Source organism: Ursus americanus, chromosome 2 (assembly GCF_024610735.1).
Source record: "Ursus americanus isolate L20-20 chromosome 2, mUrsAme1.1.p, whole genome shotgun sequence".
In the NCBI taxonomy this organism is placed as follows: Eukaryota; Metazoa; Chordata; class Mammalia; order Carnivora; family Ursidae; genus Ursus; species Ursus americanus.
The window spans coordinates 67,821,123-67,834,219 of NC_142128.1; positions in this window are offsets into that span (position 1 = coordinate 67,821,123).

Sequence of the window (13,097 nt, forward strand, 5' to 3'; positions counted from 1 at the left end):
ATTTTCAAAATAAGCAGGAAGAGTCTTTTGTTAAGTCTGTGTCTGGACTCAGCCCCTGTCCCCCAACACCCACCGCAGAGCCCCAGATAGAGGCCTGTCCCTGGGCCCCCAGGGAGAGGCTTGGCCTGGGTTCCTTTCCAGCTATGGAGTCCTTGGTGGGGTAATGATGGAGAAGCAGAGAAATTCTTGCCTTGGGAGTTGTGGTCTGAAACTGAAAGCATTCAGTGTCTTCCCAAGTGTTCTACTTAGAGCATGAAGCGAAAGGAAGCATTACCCTGGCTGGGCGGGGATGCTGGTGAAGGTGTTTTTACCGGAGCTGGCCGCAGGTGGTCTAAACCCAGATGGCTTCCTGCAGGCACCACCACCTTCCCTTTGTAACTGACCCAGGCCCCGGGGGCCCTCTGGGAAGCTGGCTCTGTGGAGTCCTTGGAGAGGAGGGTAGGTATCCTGCTGGCGATCCGGAACAGGGCAGTCAAAGCATTAGCCTCAGCGACAGGGAAGATTAGAGCATCTCTGCGGCAGCTAGCCCTTAGGAGAAGCTTAACAGAAAACTCCCGAGACCTTGGCTGTTTCCTTCTGGTGCAGATTTTCATTAATGCCTAGGATTCAGGCTGTTCCTCACCTATCCCCTGAGCTGTGCCCGAGACACATGACACCAGAGGCTTGACTGCTCCGAGGTGTGACCTTGTTTTCTTTTGGCCGTGTTAGCAGGTGCCTGCCAGTTCTAGGGTGAAAGGCAGGGTCCTGGGCTGTGACTGCTTCTTTGTGAAGATTATTGACTAGTCTTGCTGTTCTGCCTTTTGCCTGCATCCCCCCTTCTCCCACCTTCCAAACTCCCCAGGGCTTCCAGTCCCTCGGCCTTTTGGAGACCTGTGATGGCAGTCCTCTTGTAAGCACTGGGTGTCGTGCATTAGTCCTCCTGCCTACAGCGAGGAGCTGATCTGCGGGCTCCTTCTGTCTTCCCTCTTCCTTAAAGCTCAAACTGGGATGAGAAATGTGCAGGGCGCGCCTAGAGGACACGGGAATCCCCGGCTCCTCCTTCCGGGAGGACTGGCACTTTGAGCCAGATACCGAAGGTGGGTTGGGGCAGAGAGGGCTGGCTGCTGCAGGCAGAGACCGGCAGAAGAGAAGATACGGGAAGCACAGGTATGTTCTTTGCAGGTGGCTGAGTTTCAAATGGAAGAAGGGGGATTTAGAGAAAAAGCTACTGAGCTAAAAAACCTTGGTTTTGCCTTATCTTCCTCAACTATTTACTGAGCGCCTACTGTGTGGCGCGGTTTATTCTGGATGCTAGAGGGAACCCGTGAGGCCACAAGGAGTCTGAATTTTCTCCTGTATAAGATCTTCAGTGGCTGTCAAGTGCCAGCATCCAGGGTCACCTGTCCTTAAAGCAATGGTTCTCAACCTAGGGTGATGTTGCGAGACAGCGTTGGTCGTCACACCTGCAGAGGGAGGGTTCTGGCGTGCGGCGGGTACGGGCAGGGACGCCGCTGCTCGGCGTAGCCTACAAGCTCAGGACAGACCTCCCCTCCACTACGAGTTGTTCTGCCCCAAAATGTCAGTGGTGCTGAGATGGAAAACCTTGCCTGAAAGGATTGCTTGGCAGTTGCGGGAAGGGTCGGGTCCCAAGCTCAGCGCATTGGAGGGAGAGAGGCGGTCGCAGTCATCAGATGATGGATGATGCTTCAACCAGAGCAGGGAGACGGGGAGAGAAGGGGTTGGAATCACAGTATTTGGTGACCAGCTGATGCGGCCCACGGAGAGAGTTGCGGGTGACTGGATTTCTGCCTCGGGCCGCCTGAGACGCTGTCCCTCCGTGTTACTCTGTTTGGATTTGGAGATGACTTCAGCTTTAAACACTATATTCATCTTCTAAGGCTGCCATAAACAAAGGACCACAGACTGGGGGGCTTACACAACAGAAATTAACTTTCTCACAATTCCGGAGGCTGGAAGTCCAAGATGAAGGTGTTGTCGGGGCTGGTGTCTTCGGAGGCTTCTCCTCGCTTTACAGGTGGCCATCCTTTCCTGTGTCCTCACATGGTCTTCCTCCGTGCCCGTCTGTGTCCTCATTTCCTCTTCCAAGGACACCGGTCATCTAGGACTCACCCGTATGACTTTATCTTCATGACCTCTCGAAAGGTCCTATCCTCCATACAGTCCAGCTCAGAGGTGTACGAGCATATGAATTTAGAGGGGGCACAGTTCGGCCCCTCACAGACTGTGTCGAGCTTGAGTTCCCTGGGGGCCAACCAGAGCCCCCTGAGCACCGGGAGGTGCTGCTCTGAAACTCAGGAAGTCAGACTTGAGGGTCGGGGCGCGAGATTGCCCGTGGAGAATACTGAAGGACAGAGGAGACACCCCAGACAGCGCTGCTGCCCACAGGGGTGGAGAGACCACCCAGCCGAGGGGAGAGGACAGTCACAGAAGGTGAGGGTACAGGCTGGGTTTTTAGCCCTCGATACTGGACTCAGACCCAGCAGCGCCGGAGGCAGGCGGGCACGTGTACGGATACGTCTGTAGATGGGACGCTGGAATTCCTGGCTTCTATTTTCTATTTTTAAGAGATTGTTTATTTATTTATTTATTTATTTGAGAGAGAGTGTGCACACAAGCAGGGGGAGGGGCAGAGGGAGAAGCAGACTCCCCACTGAGCAGGGACCCCGATGCGGGCTCGATCCCAGGACCCTGGGATCCTGACTTAACCGACTGAGCCACCCAGGCGCCCTTATTTTTTATTTAAAGTAGAAGAATTCATCTTTGATTCATTCACATGAATGGCAAGAAAAGAATTAGACACTGCTCACGACTTAGATCTTCTGGGGGAACGGGAAGAAGCCTCTAAGTGGAGAGAGAACGCAGATGGAGAGCAGCACCCCTGCTCTCTGCCCAGGGAATCTGACAATGATTGGTGCGTCCAGCAGCAGACATTGCCTCACCCGCTCTGAGCCCTCAGAGTCCTAGACCCTCAACACGGCCACGACCCAGGGGTCCCTGGCACCGGGGGCCACCTGAGCCTAAGCGTAGAAGGGAAGAAACACAAAGAGGAATCTATGTGAACGGATCTCAATATGTGACAAAGATGAGTAGGAATGTGAGTAAAGTCCGGAATCTAGTCTGTGGGGTTGCTGACTGACTGGGTTTTGAAGGCTGAATAGGAGTTGGCGGGGAGGAACAGCATCATATCTTAGAGCTACTACAGCTAGCTTTCTGCCACCAGGGCTGCCGGTTCAGGGCGGAATGGTGGGAAACAGGTGAAAGTTCAACAGGAGCAGGCTATGTCTTCACAGAACAGCTCTCCCGACCCAAATAAGAGGTCCCTGTAACGAGTGAGAAGAAAGGACTCTTCTTGTGCCTGAGCCTTCGAGGGCAGGGTCTGCGTTTTGGTCACTCCCCACATAGTGCGGGCCCCTGGTGCACGTTTGGGTACTAAGCAAGGGCGAAGGACTCCAGTGTGAGGAAGGTGGGAGTTGGAGTGCCCTGTTAGGGACAGGAAGGTGGTGACCACCTAAGACCTCAGAAGTCTGGGAGTTAAGGTTTAAGAGATGGTTATAAATGTTGCTGACTGCCTATATCCCTGGCCCCTTAGTTCCCACTTCACAGTGAGGCTGGCTTATTCTCACTAGGGAGAAAGAACAAAGTTGGAAACCAAACTGGCACAGAGCTCTGGGCCCCAGCCTCACGCAGAGGCTGCTTTTGCGACTTCCTGGGACATTCTGGCCCCCGCTGAGGAGCAGGTGGGTGCTCTGGATGCTGGCTCGGCCGTGGACTTGAACACCTGCTCAGGAAGACCTGGCAGGACCCCGCCGAGGTGGCAGTGTGGGATTCTCTCAATGACGGGAGGAATGGGAGAGTCTGCAACCAGCGTGGCTTCCTCTCCCCTCTTCAGCCTTCAAGAGGCAAGGCCATGCAGCATAGCAGGCTGGGAAAGGAGATGACCCACCTCTCAGAGGAGGGGTGGAGACCTCGTCAAGTCATTCCTCTGGAGACTCTTTGTCTCTAAGTGGAGGGACGTGGACCAGATGTCCTGTTAAGGACCCTTCCCGTGTCTATGGGCAAGGACACAGAACCTAGGCAGTGAGGAAGAAAGCCAGGGATGGGGGTGTCCCAGGGGTAGGCACCCCCCAACACACACTCTTTCTTGCTGATCTAGAGTCTGGCTCTTCCCATCAAGTCTGAGCAGGCTCCCCGCCCCGGGCAGGCTCCTTGGAAGGCTGTGGCTTGCCTCTTCTGGGAGGGGCTGCTTTTCCACGATCACATCCGAAAGTCAGCAGGCGAGTCCCACGCAGGATTTCCTGCAGCAGCAGCCAAGGGGGAAACAAGCAGACCCTGGCCCATTTGGTCACCTTGTTCTAACGAGCAGCTTATCAGGGATTAGTCCCCATCCCCAATGGGGGATGGGTCCCCTGGAGTGGATTTCATAAGCCCTAAGCGCAAGTCATGTCTAAGTGCTATATTTAAGACTGCAGAGGTGTGAGGGGCAGTGTGCAAATCCACTCAGCTGGCTTTAAAAAGCAGAGCAGCTTAACTCATGATTAAGAGCACAGACTGCAGCCAGAATGCCTAGATTTGAATCCCAGCTTTGCCACTTAATCACCGTGTGGCCTTTGTCACGTTACTGGGCCTCCGTTTCCTCATCCATAGAATGAGCCTGAAACAACAGACCCGATAAAATCTAGTGCTTAGAAGAGGGCCTGGGACACAGCAGATGTTCATGGGTGCTCACTCCCGTCAATATGGCGGTTAGCGTCACCTATTGGAGGGGGACGAAGGCGACTTTCTGTATTGGTCTGAGCATCTTCTCTTCCATCACCGTTCTCCATATATAATTCTCTGTTCCTATTCTAAGTAATCACTTCTTTGTCTTCCCTGATGCTCTTCCTTCCCCCCAAATTAAGTTCTTTTGAAGATACTCATTCTCAGTGGTTAATTATTCCAATTTTCCTTTCAGCCAAGACCTCTCACTACTTGCATTCCTCCTCTCCCCAAGTCCCAGTGTTTTGGAGCCCACACAATTGGCTCTGTGCACCCAAGCTCTGGCTGTAGGCCCACCCACACAAAGCACCCCTCAGTACCTCTCTGCCCCCTCCCCTATTCGCGCCTGCTCGCAGCCAGAACCTCAGCGTCTCACCCGTGCTCTCAGAAGCTTCTAGGTAGGTCAGAGGGTGCCATTCATTATATACAAGCAGAACTTTGTCCTAATTCCCAGACACTCAGGCAGCAGGGAGACCCAAATATTTTATCGGAGCGATAGGCAGGCGTTGGCTTTGGCAGAAGGGCTTCCAACAGGAAGAATCCAGTATTAATTGTGAAGACCTGTGTTTGAGCCTCGTTGCTGTGCTCTCCTTCCATCTAAAACAAGCCACCCCAAACTTCAGTGGCTTAAACCAACCATTTCTTTGCTCATGATTCTGTAATTCGGGCAGAGCTTGGTAGCGGTGGCTCACCCTTGCTCCGTGGGGTTGGCTCGGGCAACCCAAGATCCCAAGACGGCCTCACTCACACATCCGATGCCTTAGCTGAGGTGACAGATGTCTGGGGGTGGCCTGCACCTCCCTTTCTCTCCAAGTTTTTCATCCAGCAGTGTAGTCAGGCATGACACAGTCGCCAGCTTCCAGAGCATGAAGATAGAAGCTCAGAGGACTCTGATGACGTAGGCCATAAGGCCCAGCTTCAACGGGCGGTGGTACGGGTTGACTTGGGGCCCTTGCCCACTCAGAATCATACGTTGAAGCTCTTTCAGCTTTTCAGAATATGGCCTTAACTGGAAGGTCCTACTGGAGCAGAGTGGACCCCTACCCCGATATGACTGGTGTCCTTATTAAAGGAGGAATTTGGACGTGTCCACAAGGAGAATGCCATGTGGAGATTGGAGTAATGCTCTTACACCTGTCGGGTACTAGGAAAGAGCCCTGGGACAGAGACCGCCCTAGTGGGCGCAGAGGAAACATGGCCCCAACTGCACCTTGATCTCGGACTTCTAGCCTCCAGAGCCGTGAGACAGCTTTCTGTTGTCTTAAGCACCCAGTTTGTGGTCCTTTGTTACAACAGCCAGGCAAACTAATCCCGAAGGGAAATGAAGCCTACTTCTTGGTGGGGAGGCAGACCTGCACGTACAGGGATGGGGGAATTGTGGCTGTCCTTGCAGACCATGTGCTCCGAGACCACCCAAGAGTGGACAGACTAAAGAAGCCCAGGTTCTAGACCTGACCACCCAGAACTTGCTCGGTAATGTTGGGGAAGCCGCGTAGCTCTCCCTCCCTTTCCCCAGACACCAAGGACAAGCTTAGTTAAGATGGCGTTTTTGACTGTTGCCAGCTTTAAAACTTTGTGCCTTCCTAAGAGTTCTTTTGTAGCCTGGATCAGTATTCCCTGAAGGCTTGTAAACTCGATTGCTGGTCACCACCACCCCCACTCTCAGTTTCTAATTCAATAGGTCCTGGTGGGGCCCGAGAATTTGCATTTCTGAGAAGTTTCCAGGTGATGCTGCTTCCAGACAACACTGTTAGGGGACCATTGGCGGGCAGTGGTTCACAGCCCAGTCTGCCTGTTAGAATCACCGGCGGGGCGGGGGCGGGGGGAGCTTTCACAAACACCGATGCCAGGGCTCTACCCTGGAGCTTCTATTGAACTGCTCTTGGATCCATGCTCTGGGATTTTTCTAGAAATGTCAGGTTAAGCGAAAGTGCAGCTGGAGTTGAGAGCCAGCACTCAAGGGCCCCAGACTTTCACAGAAACAGTTACAACAACGCCATCAGTGCATACTTTTAAGAAAAACTGTTCCCCAATCTGACCTGCATGGCCCAACAAAATACAGCTTTCAACGAAGAAAAACTTGACATGTTCCCTCACTTCCTGAGGCTAAGGAATTTGACTTTTAAGCTGCTTTCACCCCCCTGGAACACTCTGGTCCCATCATCCCTCTCAGGACCGACATAGTGCCACTGGCCAGGAAAGAGGTGGAAATTCAGTCGAGGAATCCTTCGTTTCTATGTCCCTGCCTCAAACATCAGCACGGACTTGGGGAGGCTCTCGGCCTTAGCAGGTAAAGCTCCCCAGGTGCCTCCAGTAACTTGTTGAACTTGAGTTGAAAGGACCTCAACCTGTTGAGCACCCACTCTGCCCCTGACCTTGACGGAGCAAGCACACAGTCGGGAAGGCTCTGGGCTCATGGGCTTCGCCTCTCTACGCTCCAGTGACCTCAGACGGAAGGTACACGGCTTCCGTCGCACTGAGCTGTAGTGACACGGCATGGAAAGTGCTCACCACGGGGTCAGACACGTAGTCGTTTGTGTACTTCCTGATTCCAGCCGTTCCGGGAAGGAGCATCCCTGTTCTGCAGATGAGCAAACTGTTGCCAAAATGGAATGCTCCAAGGTCTAAAGCTAGGACAGGGCATGGCTAGGACCTGGACCCGAGCCCCCTCGCTGGGAGAGGCCCCGCTCCTTGGTTGGCAGACAGTGATGGGAGCAGGCCGGAGGTTTGCAGACAGGTGAACCTCATCACCCACAGAACAGCCCCCCACCTGGCACGGAGGCGACGGAGTGAACAGCGCAAGTTCTGCTGGGGTCAGGAAAGGGAGCGAAGAGGGAAGAAGTGTTCAGAAGTTCTAGTTTGGGTGGGAAGGAATGGGGGGGGTCAAACCAGCTCTCCCATTTCTTCTCTTTGCTGGGCCTGCTGTGTCTTGGGGGGTAGGAAGGCGGCTGCCGCAGACTTCAGGCCAAGGGAAGCTGCCACAGATTCTAGAATTCTACAGCTTTTTCTCTCAACAGATAATCAAATGGCTACTTTGTACGGTGAAGCCTTGGGATACAGCGGTGAACAAACAGGGAGTGGGGCTGTGAGGAAGCCCCTGCCCTAGGAGCAGTGACAGACCTTCACCACCCCCCCGGCGCCGGCTAGAGGGGCTAGAGGGGCGCAAGGAGCGGGTAGCAGGAGGCCTGGCCCTGGGGGGGTGGGCAGGGGGGGGCTCCTCCGAGGACCCCTCCCTGAAGCGGAGGACAGAGTTAGCCAGACAGAGGAGGTCGAGGCCTGGAGACAGCCCATGGGGAAGCCGCAGGTCTAGCATGAGGTCAGGCCCATAGAAAGAACTGCAGGAACCGCGCAGCTGAGGTCGTGGGAGATGAGATCAGTGAGGCAGTTGCAGGCAGGTGTTAAAAAACAGGTTTACCCCAAGAGCTGCGGAGAAGCCCCTGGAGGAACGGTAAGAGGTAATGTCATGATCCAACGTGATGTATTCCTTGCCTAGAAATTCTGAGCCCTCACATATGCTAATCTCATTTGACTCCCACAGCAATTCGGTGAGGATAATACCTTCATTGACAGATAAGAACACTTGGGATCATAGAGGTCAAGTGTTTGAGTTCACAGATCTGTCCCACCCCTTTCACCTTCCCGGACGAGGTAGACACGGCCTATGCCCAAGTGGACTGATGGGAGGGATGGTGAAGCCTGGGGGAGGGGCAGGGAGCCTGGGTGGCCTTCTGGTCCCAGCCCTGTTGGGGTAACACCACTCCCTGGGTCCAGGACTTCTAAAGCAGCCCAACCAGAAGGAGGAGAATCATGCCCTGAGGTGTCTCGGTGGGAAACTGTCCCTCCCCACCCACCCAGGGCTGGGCAGACAGCAGAAAGGAAATGTCCTACCTGCCTGGGCCTGTCTGAGGCTCGACGGGAGAGGGGAGGAGCTCAGACCCTGTGGGAGAGCGGATTCTGCCCCAGGGAAGTGTCAGCAGGGAGCAACTTCACAGTTTCCAAGGAGCAGGCCCTTGGGAGTGAGTGTCGCCACCTGTGGTCCTCTAGGGCTGGGGGTGGGGAGGAAGAGGCTTGGGGCTGGTCCCAGCCTGCGTGTTAGGCACCTCTAAAGCGAAGGGAGGGGTACACTGAGGTGCTCTGAGCGCCCACTGTCTGCGCAGGGTGGGGAATAACCGTTTAGGATCTCAGCTAGTGGACAGAGCTGCCCTGAAGCCCATGTTTGGGTGACCACAAGCCTGTGGGCTTCCCGTTGAACCGCATTCACCCAGCAAACAGTTTACTTAATCCCAGGGAGAGCCTCAAAGGCTTCCAGCAGAACGTGAGATTGGCCGAGCCCCTCACCTCAGGTGCTTAGGGCTCAGTGTGAACTCAGTAAAGGCCTGGAAGAATGAGAAACCTGGCAGGAGAGGCCCCGCTGCTGAGTCCTGGAGCTGGGGGTAGGGACCCACGGGCTAGCGGGCTTCTCCCCCACCATCCCGGGGTGGTGGGGGTCAAGGCTCCTCTGTCTCCCCTGGGCGCCAGATGCTGTGCTGCGGGGCCGGGGCTTGGTAGCAGGAATCTGCCACCAAAGACAAACGCCATTCCCCTAAAAGGCAATTCGGAGGACACGAAGCAGCTGCTTTGGATAAAGGATGTGGCAGGCGTAAAGGGAGGAAAAGAGGCCAGCGAGGGAGGCAGCGTGGAGTGACCTGGCGGAGCCCAGGAGGGATTGGTGCGGGGGGGGGGGGGGGGCGGGGCTTGTGCTCCCGCTTCCCTTCGCTTCGTACACACCCGCCCCACAGCCCCACTGCATGACCAAGGTCCCGGGAAGGGAGGACCCGCCTGGCGCGGGGTGGGCGGGCGGCACCGGCGGGGTCGAGGGCAGGGCGGGGGGGGGGGGGTCTAGGTGCCACAGGCGCCGTGGGCTGAGAGGGCCAGGACCCAAAGGAATCGCCGTCAGGGGAAGGGCTGGGTGCTGCAGGCAGCTCGGTGGTGACTTCTGTGAAGTTTCTGGGCAGCCTTGTCCCTCAGGCCCACGAGAGGGGGGGACCGACCCAGCACGGCCACCTTTGGCTGCATTCCTACCCCAAGGGCCTCAGCCAGGGGCTGAATTGTGGCAATCCCGTGGGAACCCTGCAAACCCCAGATAACCTGTCTCTCTCATTTCTATTTACGTATTTTAATCTGTAAAACAGGGATCGCTCCTACAGTGTGTTTCTGAAGATTAAATCAGATAAGGTATTCCTTCCTATGAGCTTTATGAATTACAGTGACTTTAAAAAGCAAGGGGATTATTCACTCATTCAACAAACACCCACAGAGTTTGGGCAATGGATTGGGAGGTTAAGCAGGAACTCACCGTCCAGACAAATCCAACTCAAGTTGCCCTGGGAGCTCTTTGAAAGGGCCGCTGAGCTGGGTCTTGCCAAAGCGGCAGGGGTTAGCCGTGCAGAGAGGGAGGGAGGCATTCCAGACGGGGTGGGGTGTGTGTGGGCGACAGGGAGCCAAGGCACACTGGATGGGAACTACACAATCTTTTTGCCTATTTTTCTTTGGGTAATTCTAGCAACGCCTAACGCTCACCCAGTGCTTACTAAGTACCCACAATAGTCTAAGTGCTTCATGTATTTCTCACCCTGAATTCTCACAGCCCTGCTCTTTATTATCCCCATTGTACCTGGTGAGAAAACCTGGGTCCGGAGCATAAAGTAACTTCCCCAAGTTGTTCTGCCCTGTAAGGCTGACTCTCAAAGCCGCAGCTGACTCTCCTACTCACCATAAGACCTCCTTTTTTTTTTTTTTAAGATTTTATTTATTTATTTATTTGTCACAGAGAGAGAGAGACAGCGCGTGCACGGGAGCATGGGCAAGGGGAGGGGCAGAGGGAGAAGCAGGCTGCGAGCTGAGCGAAGAGCCCAATGTGGGACTTGATCCCAGGACCTGAGCCGAAGTAGACTCTTCACTGACTGAGCCACCCAGGTGTCCCCATAAGACCTCCTTTTTAAGAAGCCCCTTACTTCTTTCAACCCTCCAAAACATCCTCTTAAAGCAACATTTCCTTTCCTCAAGAATGTCACCCTTCACCCCTTAAGAGCGCCTGGCTGGCTCTGTCCTAGAGCGTGGGGCTCTTGATCTCAGGGTCGTGAGTTTGAGCCCCATGATGGGTGTAGAGATTAAGTTAAAAAAAAATTTTTTTTTTTAGTGTCACTCTTCATCTTCCACTCACGCAAAATCCCAATTCCTTTAACTTTTTTAAGAGGGTTTCTGGCTTGAGAGAGGCCAGAGTAAGGCTAGCAGGGCATGGGAAGAAGACTCGGAGGGGTGTATTTAGGAAGGGACTGGGGCCTAGAACGAACTCAAAATCTGACCTAAAGCTCTGCATCCCACTGTTCCCAAAAAGCCCCAGCAAGGAGTTAGAGAGCAAGAGCAGAATTTGGGCTCAGAGAAGCATCTTGCTTTCTCATAGCTAAGGCTGATCTCCTTACAGAGTTCACGTCCCCCAAAAGAAAATTAAGGCAACTTTGATCAGTGCCTTTCTCGGCTTCCCCTGCCCTAACCCTCACTTGAAACAGGGAGCAGAGTGTCCACTTTAAGAGACAATGTGGGGCACCTGGGTGACTCAGTCGGTTAAGCACCTTTGGCTCAGGTCATGATCCCAGGGTCCTTCTCTCTCCCCCTCCCCCTTGCTCTTGCTTTCGCTTTCTCTCTCTCTCTCTCTCAAATAAATAAATTTTAAAAAATCTTTTTTAAAAAATTAGAAAGAAAAAGAGAGAGACAAAGAATGTTCCAGAGAAGGAGGTGGTGGGGAAGGTAGGCCTATAAGAAGGCTCAATCAGACACATGGCAGCCATGAGCCCCGCACCCTCCAAACCTTTGCCTGGACTTCTCTTTAAAAAGAGGTCTGAGGAAGCACATCCTTGTCCGTACCCCCCACCAGAGCCCCTGTAATCATTCCCCAGTGATGTGCGTTGCTTTCTCTCCTAACTGCGTTTCATCCGCCAACCCCATGACGACTCACCTCCTCATTTACCTTCACCATTCAGCTACTTCAAGGGAAGACCCCACAAGCCAGCGCATGGGAAGGAGGCCAGTCTCGGGAAGGAGGCACGCCCACTGTGGGGTCTGCGACTCTGACCCACGTCGCCCTCCTCAGCTCGCTCGGTCACACCCAGCCAGGCCCTGGCCTGAGCTGCACCCGAAATCCCAAACTGCAGCAATCTCTTTCGGCTCCTCACCCTTTGGATGCCCTAATCCTTAGTGACAGGGCTTCCTTTTGAACTCTAGCACTCACTGGAAATCACTAGATGGCTTATCCTAAATGGCAGTTCTTCAGGAGAACGTTAAGCCCCACACAGGGTGGGGGAGTCATTGGGAGGACGATGTCCGCCTCTGAAAGCGGAGCTAACACGTGGGGCTGATCAAGTCAGCCATCTGCAGACTAATCCCCGCTCAAAGACGGTTTGCGCTACTGATAGAGACCAGGGTGTGTCCTGAGAAGCCATCAAAGTGACGGGTGCTTCTGAAGCGACAGTGATCGCCAGAGAGTATCCAAGAAAGTCGTCACCTATCGCGGGCGCTGAAACCTGAGCTACGACTGGTAACCTGGGAAAGACCCCCCAGAGCCGAGCAGAGCAGAGTGGTCACTCGTTGGGTTCTAAAATTGTGTTCTTAGGGGCGCCTGGGTGGCTCAGTTGGTCAGCGTCTGCCTTCGGCTCAGGCCATGATCCTGGGTCCTGGGATCGAGCCCCTCATTGGGCTCCCTGCTCAGCGGGGAATCTGCTTCTCCCTCTCCCTCTACCTGCCACTCCTCCTGCTTGTGCCCTCTCCCTTGCTCTCTGTCAAATAAATAAATAAAATATTTAAAAAATAAAAATAAAATTGTGTTTTTATATATTTTGAATTAGTTGCCAGCATTTTAAAAATTGAGAGGTCTGGGGGCTTAGTGAGTTGAACATGAAACTCGATCTCAGGGTCATGAGTTCGAGCCCCACATTGGGTCTAGAGCTTACTTTAAAACTTTTAGGGGCACCTGGGTGGCTCAGTCCTTAGGCATCTGCCTTCAGCTCAGGTCATGATCCCACGGTCCTGAGACGGCGCCCCAAATCGGGCTCCTTGCTCAGTGGGGAGCCTGCTTCTCCCTCTCCCTCTGCCTGCTGCTCCCCCTACTTGTGCGCACGCTCTCTCTCTCTCACACTGTCAAATAAATAAATAAAATCTTTTTTTAAAAAAAAACTTTAAAAAAATAAAAATAAAAAATTGAGCAGTGTAACATAAACACCGGGATTCCCGCTCCTCCTGAGAAATCTCCTGATCTGGCGACACAGGGCGCACGTTCCCAGAAGGCACCGTAAAGCTCCCATAATGCT